The 11,372-nt window shown below is 38.1% G+C and overlaps 1 pseudogene; it reads left to right on the top strand.

Moving 5' to 3' along the window:
* Positions 1-10,198: 10,198 nt before the first annotated feature.
* On the top strand, positions 10,199-10,699 carry LOC119533303 (annotated as a pseudogene).
* The last annotated feature ends 673 nt before the right edge of the window (positions 10,700-11,372 follow it).

The raw sequence follows: 11,372 nt of genomic DNA, 5'->3' as shown, positions 1-11,372 counted from the left end.
CCAAAGATCTCAATATAAAAGAAAGTACCATAAAACTCCTAGAAGATAATGTAGGAAAACATCTTCAAGACCTTGTATTAGGCGGCCACTTCCTAGACTTTACACCCAAAGCACAAGCAACAAAAGAGAAAATAGATAAATGGGAACTCCTCAAGCTTAGAAGTTTCTGCACCTCAAAGGAATTTCTCAAAAAGGTAAAGAGGCAGCCAACTCAATGGGAAAAAATTTTTGGAAACCATGTATCTGACAAAAGACTGATATCTTGCATATATAAAGAAATCCTACAACTCAATGACAATAGTACAGTCGGCCCAATTATAAAATGGGCAAAAGATATGAAAAGACAGTTCTCTGAAGAGGAAATACAAATGGCCAAGAAACACATGAAAAAATGTTCAGCTTCACTAGCTATTAAAGAGATGCAAATTAAGACCACAATGAGATACCATCTAACACCGGTTAGAATGGCTGCCATTAAACAAACAGGAAACTACAAATGCCGGAGGGGATGTGGAGAAATTGGAACTCTTATTCACTGTTGGTGGGACTCTATAATGGTTCAGCCACTCTGGAAGTCAGTCTGGCAGTTCCTTAGAAAACTAGATATAGAGTTACCATTCGATCCAGCGATTGCACTTCTTGGTATATACCCGGAAGATCGGAAAGCAGTGACATGAACAGATATCTGCACGCCAATGTTCATAGCAGCATTATTCACAATTGCCAAGAGATGGAAACAACCCAAATGTCCTTCAACAGATGAGTGGATAAATAAAATGTGGTATATACACACGATGGAATACTACGCGGCAGTAAGAAGGAACGATCTCGTGAAACATATGACAACATGGATGAACCTTGAAGACATAATGCTAAGCGAAATAAGCCAGGCACAAAAAGAGAAATATTATATGCTACCACTAATGTGATCTTTGAAAAATGTAAAACAAATGGCTTATAATGTAGAATGTAGGGGAACTAGCAATAGAGAGCAATTAAGGAAGGGGGAACAATAATCCAAGAAGAACAGATAAGCTATTTAACGTTCTGGAGATGCCCAGGAATGACTATGGTCTGTTAATTTCTGATGGATATAGTAGGAGCAAGTTCACAGAAATGTTGCCATATTAGGTAACTTTCTTGGGGTAAAGTAGGAACATGTTGGAAGTTAAGCAGTTATCTTAGGTTAGCTGTCTTTTTCTTACTCCCTTGTTATGGTCTCTTTGAAATGTTCTTTTATTGTATGTTTGTTTTCTTTTTAACTTTTTTTTCATACAGTTGATTTAAAAAAGAAGGGAAAGTTAAAAAAAAAAAAAAAAAAACAAGGAAAAAAAAAAGATGCAGTGCCCCCTTGAGGAGCCTGTGGAGAATGCAGGGGTATTCGCCTACCCCACCTCCATGGTTGCTAACATGACCACAGACATAGGGGACTGGTGGTTTGATGGGTTGAGCCCTCTACCACAGGTTTTACCCTTGGGAAGACGGTTGCTGCAAAGGAGAGGCTAGGCCTCCCTATGGTTGTGCCTAAGAGCCTCCTCCCGAATTCCTCTTTGTTGCTCAGTTGTGGCCCTGTCTCTCTAGCTAAGCCAACTTGAAAGGTGAAATCACTGCCCTCCCCACTACGTGGGATCAGATACCCAGGGGAGTGAATCTCCCTGGCAACGTGGAATATGACTCCCGGGGAGGAATGTAGACCTGGCATCGTGGGACGGAGAACATCTTCTTGACCAAAAGGGGGATGTGAAAGGAAATGAAATAAGCTTCAGTGGCAGAGAGAATCCAAAAGGAGCCGAGAGGTCACTCTGGTGGGCACTCTTACGCACACTTTAGACAACCCTTTTTAGATTCTAAAGAATTGGGGTAACTGGTGGTGGATACCTGAAACTATCAAACTACAACCCAGAACCCATGAATCTCAAAGACAGTTGTATAAAAATGTAGCTTATGAGGGGTGACAAGGGGATTGGGAAAGCCATAAGGACCACACTCCACTTTGTCTAGTTTATGGATGGATGAGTAGGAAAATAGGGGAAGGAAACAAACAGACAAAGGTACCCAGTGTTCTTTTTTACTTCAATTGCTCTTTTTCACTCTAATTATTATTCTTGTTATTTTTGTGTGTGTGCTAATGAAGGTGTCAGGGATTGATTTGGGTGATGAATGTACAACTATGTAATGGTACTGTGAACAATCGAAAGTATGATTTGTTTTGTATGACTGCGTGGTATGTGAATATATCTCAATAAAATGAAGATTAAAAAAAAAAAACATAATAGTTTGATCTCCCACCATAGTATAAAATAACCTGTACCAAAAAGAAATCCTCAAAACGAAAAAGCATTGTTTTTCCAACATAATTGATCAACATAAGCCACCCCAATTAACTTCTCAGGGAAAAACGTCACCAGCTTTATTTAAATGATGAACTGTTTCTCTTCTCTCCCTCCCTCTACTGGCACTGGACAGAAGTTGGAGAAAGAAAGCTTGCACACTGCTTCTTCCCTGTCCCTACTGCCTGGCTAGTGAGGATCAACCCTCATTTCTACAGTAATAATGGCACTTGCATTTCCATTTTAAATTCCCTGGTATCCAAGACAAATGGGTTCTGCGGTTTTGTGATTAGTCTGTCTACCCTGTGAGAGTGGTAGATGGCTGTGAGAACTGATGAGACAAAGTATGCAAGACACCTAGCATAGTATCTGTCACACAATGGATGGATCACGTCTGGCTCTTGGGTTCGAGGTAGTACACCCTGACTCTAGCTAACTTGAGCAAAAAGTGAAATTTATAAAAAGGCCATTAGAAGCTCACTGAATAATAATATAAAGGCTGAAAACCAGGTTTAGAAATGGGTAGGAACCAAGATAATTAGAGGAAGGATCTATCCTTAGCTTCCATAGTGGGGAAGACACCAAAATTTAGTAAAGCACCAAGACTACACATAATGCAGCATAAGAAATTTCCCAAAAGGAAATCATGGTGCAATTAGGAAAAGGAGATGAATGCTGGGCGACAATTTATGGCAACTGTCCACTGTAATTCACCCTTTATCATTGGCCTTGGGCAGAACTTCTTGATAGGAGGGCTGAAATTCAGGAAAATCTTATCATCAGCTGGTTAAAAATCAAGAAACAGACATCTTAGGGAATAAATTCTAGACTTAACATTAAAATATTAAAATGTACAGTTTACAACAAGAGTACAAGACAAACATGAAATGGTCCAATCAAAAAAAGGATAAAAAAATCCAGAAAATAACAATGAGGAAGGACCAGAATTTGAACATAATGAACAAAGACTTTTTAAAATTATCTTTAAAATGCTCAAGGAGATAAAGGAAAATACAGAAAAAGAACTAAAGGATATCAGGAAAACAATGAGTGAGCAATATGAGAATCTTAGAAAAGAGATAAAAATTTTAAAAGAGGACTGCTGGAATTAAAGACTACAATAACCAAAATGAAAAATTTTCAGGAGGGCTTCCAAAGCAGATTCCAGCTAGCAGAAGAATCAGCAAACTTGAAGACAAGACTATTGAAATGAGTCAGGCTGAGGAGCAGAGAGAATTATAAAAAGCAAAAATAGCCTAAGACACTTGTGGGACACCATCAAGCATTATGGGAGTCCCAGAAGGAGAAGAAAGAGAAAGGGGAAGAAGGAATATTCAAAGTGATAGTGACAGAGGACTTCCCAAACTTAGCAAAAGACATGAATATGTGCACCCAAAAAGCCCAGAGAATACCAAACCGGATAAACATGAAGAAAAATACACCCCATCTGTTCCAGTTTGCTAATGCTGCCATCATGCAAAATACCAGAAATGGATTGGCTTTTATAAAGGGGGTTTATTTGGTTACAAATTTACAGCCCAAAGGCCATGAAAATGTCCAAATTAGGGTAACAACACAAGTATAGCTTCACCGAAGGAAGGCCAATGGCATCCAGGAAGCCTCTGTTAGCTGGGAAGGCATGTGGCTGGCATCTGCTGATCCCAGGTTGTGTTCCAGCTCCTCTGTCAGCTCCTGTGTGTTCTTCAAAATGTTGCTCTTGGCATGTTTTGTCCTCTCTTAGCTTCTCCAAAGCATCAACAAAAGTCTGCTTTCAACAGCCATGTCCAAAATGTCTCTCTTGGCTGCTTTCTCATCCTTCTGTTTGTGGACTCTTTTATAGGACTCCAGTGATTAAATTAAGACCCACCCTGAATAGGCGGGGTCCATATCTCCATGGAAGTAATTTAATCAAACATTTCACCCACAGTTGATTGAGTCACATCTCCATGGAAATACTCAATCAAAGGATTCCAACCTAATCAACACTAATGTGTTTGCCCCCACAAGACATGGTGTTTTGGGGGACATAATACATCCAAACATCACACCATCTATCTTTTTTTTTAAATAAAAAAAACTCTATTAAAGAAGTTGTGGGTTTACAGAACAATCATGCATAAAATACAGGATTCCCATATACCTCCCCACCACCAACACTTGCATTGGTGAAGAAAATTTGTTAGAATTGATAATAGCACTTTTTGTAATTTTACTGTTTTTTTAACAGTGTTTATATTTGTTACAATTGATGAAAGATTATTACAGTAGTACTATTAACTATTGTCTGTAGTTTACATAGGGGTATTTTTTTCCCATATTCCCAACCTATTGTTTTTTTCATACATGTCTTTATTTTATTACTCATCTACCCATACACTGGGTAAAATGGGTGTTGGTCACAGGTTTTTACAGTCACACAGTTACAAGATGAAAGCTATATAGTTATACAATCATCAAAGATCCAGGCTACTGGGTTACAGTTCAGTTATTTCAGGTATTTCCTTCTGGCTATTCTAATACACTAGAAGCTAAAAAGTATCTATACAGTGAGTCAGTAGTCATAATCATTCATTAAGTCCTAACTTCTCAAGTTACAACTTCTCCCTCTCATTTGAACATTTTCTCAATCTTCACGAATAACTGAGCAATGACCATCGTAACTTCTTTGTGCTGAGAAGGGGTGTTGATGTTACACCCAATCTATCTTGATCACACTGTCAAATGTCAAGGACAAGGAGAAAGTTCTGAAAGCTTCAAGAGAAAAGCAGCATGTTATGTTCAAGGGAGTCCCAATTAGATTTAGTGCTCATTTCTCATCAGAAACCATGGAGGCAAGGAGGCAGTGGGCTGAAACACTCAAAGTGCTGAAAGAAAACAACTGCCAACCTAGAATTTTATGTCCAGTGAGACTTTCAAAAATGAGGGAGAAATTAAGACATTTCCAGATAAACAAAAGCTGAGGGACTGCATCACCACTAAACCTGCCCTACAAGCAATGCTAAAGCAAGTTCTTCAGGGTGAAAGGAAAGGAAATAAGACAGTGATTCAAAGTGGCATAAAGAAATAAAGACCTCCAGTAAAGGTAAATATTGAGTAATTATAAATGCCAGTACTATTGTATTGTGTGGTATGTAACTTCACTTCTTATTCCCTAAAGGTGCTAAAACACTAATGTACAAAAAGTAATGCTGAATCTATGGTTTTGGACCTACAAGGTAAAAAGATATAAGTGATAACATACAAAAAAAGATGGGGAAGCAGAGGGGTATAGGAAAAGTGTGTATGAATGCTATTGAACTCAAGCTGGTATCAAACCAAATATGATTGTTATATATTTAGGGTGTTAGATTTTAACCCCACAGTGACTACAAGGAACATATGTGAAAAATGTATCCAGATTAAAAAAGAAGGCTCAACATGGTACAACACAAAAACAAATAAATATAAAAATAGACTGACAGAAGAACTGAGGTTCCAAAAAAAGGTTTAAGACAAAGGCTAAATAGCAAAATGACATAAGAAAGTCCTGCCTTATCAGTAGTGACTTTAAATGTAAATGGATTAAACTTTCCTGTCAAAAGGCAGAGATTGACAGAATGGATATAAAAGTGTGACCCACTATACATTGTCTGCAAGAGACACACCTTAAATTCAAAAACACCAGTAGGTTGAAGGTGAATGGATGGAAAAAATTATATCATGCAAATAGTAACCACAAGAGAGCTGGGGTAGCTATACTAATATCGGATAAAATAGACTTTAAGTCAAAAACAGTTACAAGGGAAAAAGATGGTCATTATATACTGATGAAGGGGTCAGTTCAACAAGAAGATGTAAAAATTACAAGTATATGTGCACCCAGCAGCAAAATCTCAAAATATATGAAGCAAATATTGACATATTTGAAGGGAGAAATCTACAGATCTTCATTCATAGCAGGAGATATTAATATACCACTTTCAGTCATGGATAGAACATCTAGTTGGGAGATCAGTAAGGAAATACAAGACTTGAATGATGCTGTAAACCAACTAGACCTAATGGACATATATAGAACACTCAACAACAGAATACAGCTTCTTCTCAAGTGCACATGGATCATTCTCCAAGGTATACCATATGTTTTTTCACAAAACATTTCCCGATAAATTCAAAAATATAGAAATCATACAATGTATCTTCTCCAACCACAATAGAAGGAAGCTAGAAATCAATAACAGGGAAAGGGAAAATTAACATATGTGTGGAAATTAAACAACATAGTCTTAAGCAACCAATAGGTTAAAGAAATCACAAGGGAATTTGGAAATATCCTGAAGTGAATGAAAATGAAAATACAACATACCAAAACTTATGGGATACAGCAAAGGCAGTGCTCAGAAGCAAAGTTATAGAATTAAATGCTTACATTAAAAAAGAAAAAGGACTTCATATCATAACCTAACCTCAAAACCGGAAGAATTAGAAAAAGAAGAGCAAACCAAACCCAAAGTGAGCAGAAGGAAGGAAATAACAAAGATTAGGGCAGAGGTAAATGAAATAAAGAACCAGAAAACAATAGAATCAACAAAACCAAAAGTTGGTTCTTTGAAAAGAGCAATACAATTGAAAAACCTTTAGCTATACTGACAAAGAAACAAAGAGGATACAAATAATGGAAATCAGAAATGAAAAGGGGACATTACTACCAACCTCACTGAAATAAAAAGAACTATAGAAGATACTTTGAACAATTGTATACCAAAAATTAGATAACCTAGAGGAAATGGACAAATCCTTAGAAACACACAAACTACCTACACTGACTCAAGAAGAAATAGAATATGGTGGACATTCTTATGCACTATATAGATAACACCTCTTAGGTTTTAATGTATTGGAATAGCTAGAAGTAAATACTTGATTCTACCAAACTCCAACCCAGCAGTCTGGACTCCTGAAGACAATTATATAATAATGTAGATTACAAGGGGTGACTGTGTGATTGTGAAGACCTTGTGGATCACACCCCCTTTATCTAGTGTATGGATGAGGAGAAAAATGGGGATAAAAACTAAAGGACAAATGGGGTGGGATGGGGGGATGATTTGGGTGTTCTTTTTTCACTTTTATTTTTTATTCTTGTTCTGGTTCTTTCTGATGTAAGGAAAACGTTCAGAGATAGATTGTGGTGATGAACGCATAACTATGTTATCATACTGTGGACAGTGGATTGTATACCATGTATGATTGTATGGTGTGTGAACGTATTTCAATAAAACTGAATTTAATAAAAAAAAAAAGAAGAAATAGAATATATCAACAAATCAATTACTAATAGAGATTGAATCAGTCATCAAACAACTCCCAACAAAGAAAAGCCGAGGAACAGATGGCTTCACAGGGGAATTTTACCAAACTTTCCAAAAAGACTTAACTCCAATTCTGTTCAAACTCTTTCAAAAAAATTGAAGAGGAGGGAACACTCCCTAATTCATTCTATGAGGCCAATGCCACCTTCATAGGAAAGCCAGATAAAGATACCAAAAGAAAAGAAAATTACAGACCAATATGTCTTAAAAATATAGATGCAAATATCCTTAACAAAATATTAGCAAACCAAATCCAACAGCACATTAAAAGAATTATATACCACGATCAAGTTGGATTTATCCCTGGTATGCAAGGGTGGTTCAACAAAAGAAAATCAACTAATGTAATACACCACATTAAAAGAATGAAGGAAAAACACCACATGATCACCTCAATTGATGCAGAAAAGGCAATACAGCACCCCTTCAAGATAAAAACACATAAAACACTAAGAATAGAAGGAAACTTCCTCAACATGATAAATGGCACATGTAAAGAGACCACAGCTAACATCCTACCTAATGGTGAAACACTGAAATCTTTCCCTCTGAGATCATGAACAGGACAAGGATGCCTTCTGTCAGCACTGTTATTCAACATTGTACTGGAAGTTCTTGCCAGAGCAATTAGGCAAGAAAAAGAAAAGGCATCCAAATTGGACAGGAAGAAGCAAAACTTCCCCTATTTGCAGATGATGTGATCCTGTGAGGGCCCAGGTCCCAGGGCCCCGTCCCCTCCTCCATTACTGAGGTACACACAGCCACCTACATGACCAGGCAACAGGGGAGAAAGCATTAAAACTTCACTCCCCTAATCACTGTTAGTAACCAAATCTTGTGAGAAACTCCATTGTTACATACCTTTATAAGCCACCCCCTTGGCACTTCTCTCTCTCTCTCACTCACTCACTCTCTGGAATGGCAGGACTCAGACTTCACTCCCAATCTGCAGCCATCAGGATGTCTTCTGTACATTCCTAATTAAACTTATGGGTAACTCTGTTCCAGGCATGTTCTTCAGTCTTAGGGCTAATCTGGGTTGGAACATCTGGCTTGCCAGCTGGAAGACCAAGGAACCACTGATTGTAAAGGGAATGATGAGTCTGGGGGGAGTCCCAGGATGGTCTAAAACCTCCTGGATGAGAGAGGGCTGCTAAGGGAGTATGGCAATGCCCAGAACATCCCAGTTGGATTGCTGGTCCTCCTGTAACAGGCTACAGGACATTTAGGATTTCATAAGAAAAGGGAGAGCCATCAAGCTGCCATGGCTATTGCATGACCTCTATTAGGAGCTGTGTGCTCAGTCACAGAAGAGGCTCTGGCAGTCAAAGCTGAGGTTCGCTGCCTAGAAGAATACTTAAGTTAGAAAGAGACATGCAGCTAGCCCAAGCAGATTTGAAGGATGCATTAAATGAGAGGCTGCATCACATAGTTAAAAGTTTAGAGACATTAGCATGCCAGTATGCTAGAGTGAGAGGGTGCAAGCTGCCCAAAGGGCAACTCAGGCTTATTGTGAACTCCCCTGACTGGGATCCCAAAGTGTGGGACTCTGGATTTTTCTTCAGATGAGAATGAGCCTCCATCTGACTGGGAGCCTGAAATTGAGGAAAGTAAGCATGTTCATCCTCTGATTCAACAAAAGATCAAAATGGAGCAAATACAACACCCTGATCCCCTGTCAGGGAAGGATGGTGCTGCAGCTGCCACTGCCCTAGCAGCACCTTATGAGCAAAAGGTGCCGGTTACAATGCAGGATTATACTGCCACTGAGTTACGGGAAATTGGAGGTCAATACTGACAAAAACCTAAAGAGATTTTACTAAATTGGCTGCTGTGCCTGTTGGACACTGGCACAGAGGGAATACTGTTTTCAGGACATGAATAAGCAGATTGGCCTCTATAATGGATAGAACATCTACCAACATATATAGTCCTTAGCCACCTGGCCTGAGTCCAACTCACTATTAAATTGGTCAGTGACTCAGTGTAAAGAAACTTGGCCCAATGTGGGGGACATGCCCCAGGTCATCCCCCATTGGAGCATGCTTGATGAATTACAGGATATACTAAGAGGGCTAGGAATAAAACATGCAGTTTATGCTGCTAACTTTGTGGGACCAGATAATGAAACTTTCACCAGGGACATAAAAAACGCAATCTTACATAGTGCTTTAATCATTAGTATGGGACACTGGTGCCCTTTCTTATCACATTGATGGGGCAACCACCATCTCCAGGGCTGCCCAAGTAGAAGCAGATCTAGGAGAATCTGAATGCCTGAGGTGAAAAGGGACTGGAGTCAGGGTTACAGGCTGTATCCCAAAAAGACATGACAGTCCAAATTATCATGCAAATGTGGGCTGACCTAATTGCTGCTGGCACTAAAATTGAAGATATCGATAGACAGCCAATTCCTGTGCTAATAAGGTTGTAGAGAAAGTTACCAAAAGGATAGAGTTACACCAAATTTAAAACCAGATCCCCAGACCCAGCACAACCATCCAGAGCTACACTAAGATGGTAACTCCCATGCACCGTTTAATAGCCCAGAGACAGGTGGAAGCAAATAAGCAACATGTAAGATGTCAGAAATGCTTAGAATTTGGACATGGACTTATGAATGCACAGGAAAAAGAAAATACCTACATAGGCCTTCAAGAACAGCATAACTAAAGAAAGCTTTAAAAGGAAAAAACATTACAGCAAAGCACTGGAGAAACTAATGTAGAAAAAAAAGACCAAGGAAAAAAAAGGTCTAAGAGTGTAATCAGTTCCAGTACCAATAACAGTGACAGTTCAGCCAATGATTCTTCACCAGAAAATGAAGAAACATCTACCTCATCCTCCTCAGAGGATAGTGACACTGATGAAAGCTCTTCTAGTCCATCATCTACAGCTTCCTCCACAAGCTCTTCCTCCTCCTCTGATTCAGACTCAGATTCCAGCTCCTTGAGTAGCAGTAGCACCAGCACAGATAGCAGCTCTGAGGATGAACCATCAAAGAAGAAAAAGAAATAGAATTGCTCCATCCATATTGGACTGATGGACTAAAACTATTAAAGTGATTCTCTAAAGGGAATTTAAAATATGTTAAGGCCAAAAAGGTTAACTGGTTAAACTTTCTAGAGTTCAAAAGTTTCTAAATGTTTTACATTTTAAGAGCATAAAAATTATTAATAATAGATTACATATATAAAGACTTATTTTAAGGGGAATTCTGTTTTGCTTTTTTATCTTTAAAATATATCTCTAAAATTTAATCAAAGCTGAAATCCAGTAACTCTGTTTTTGTGATGAAACTTAGTTTTTTTCCTGTGAAATAAATGCCATATTTTGTTGTATGTTAGTGGTTATGTATCTATCAGACATTTTTCAGAATATTGCATTGTAATATCAGACAATGAATTTTTAATGCTTTTAGCTATGTGTTATTCTGTAAGATTTAATACCTTGCTATTGTAAGGTTATGAGTTTTCTTACTGCTGTTGGTAAATGTGCTCTATTTTTATGTTTACATTCAGAAAATTTTTATGACTTCTTGTCCTAAATGAAAAGTTCAAGGAACTTACTATATATTTACACATTTTGAATGGTACAAGTTTCACATCGCTTGTTGTATCATTCATTATCTTGTGGTTCCTTATGTTCTCAGAGTCACACTTGTCTGAGGAAAATCAAAAGAGGCAAAAAA

This window comes from Choloepus didactylus, chromosome 4 (genome assembly GCF_015220235.1).
Source record: "Choloepus didactylus isolate mChoDid1 chromosome 4, mChoDid1.pri, whole genome shotgun sequence".
In the NCBI taxonomy this organism is placed as follows: Eukaryota; Metazoa; Chordata; class Mammalia; order Pilosa; family Megalonychidae; genus Choloepus; species Choloepus didactylus.
The sequence above is the reverse complement of the archived record's forward strand: the minus strand, read 5'-3'. Positions and strand labels throughout refer to the sequence as shown.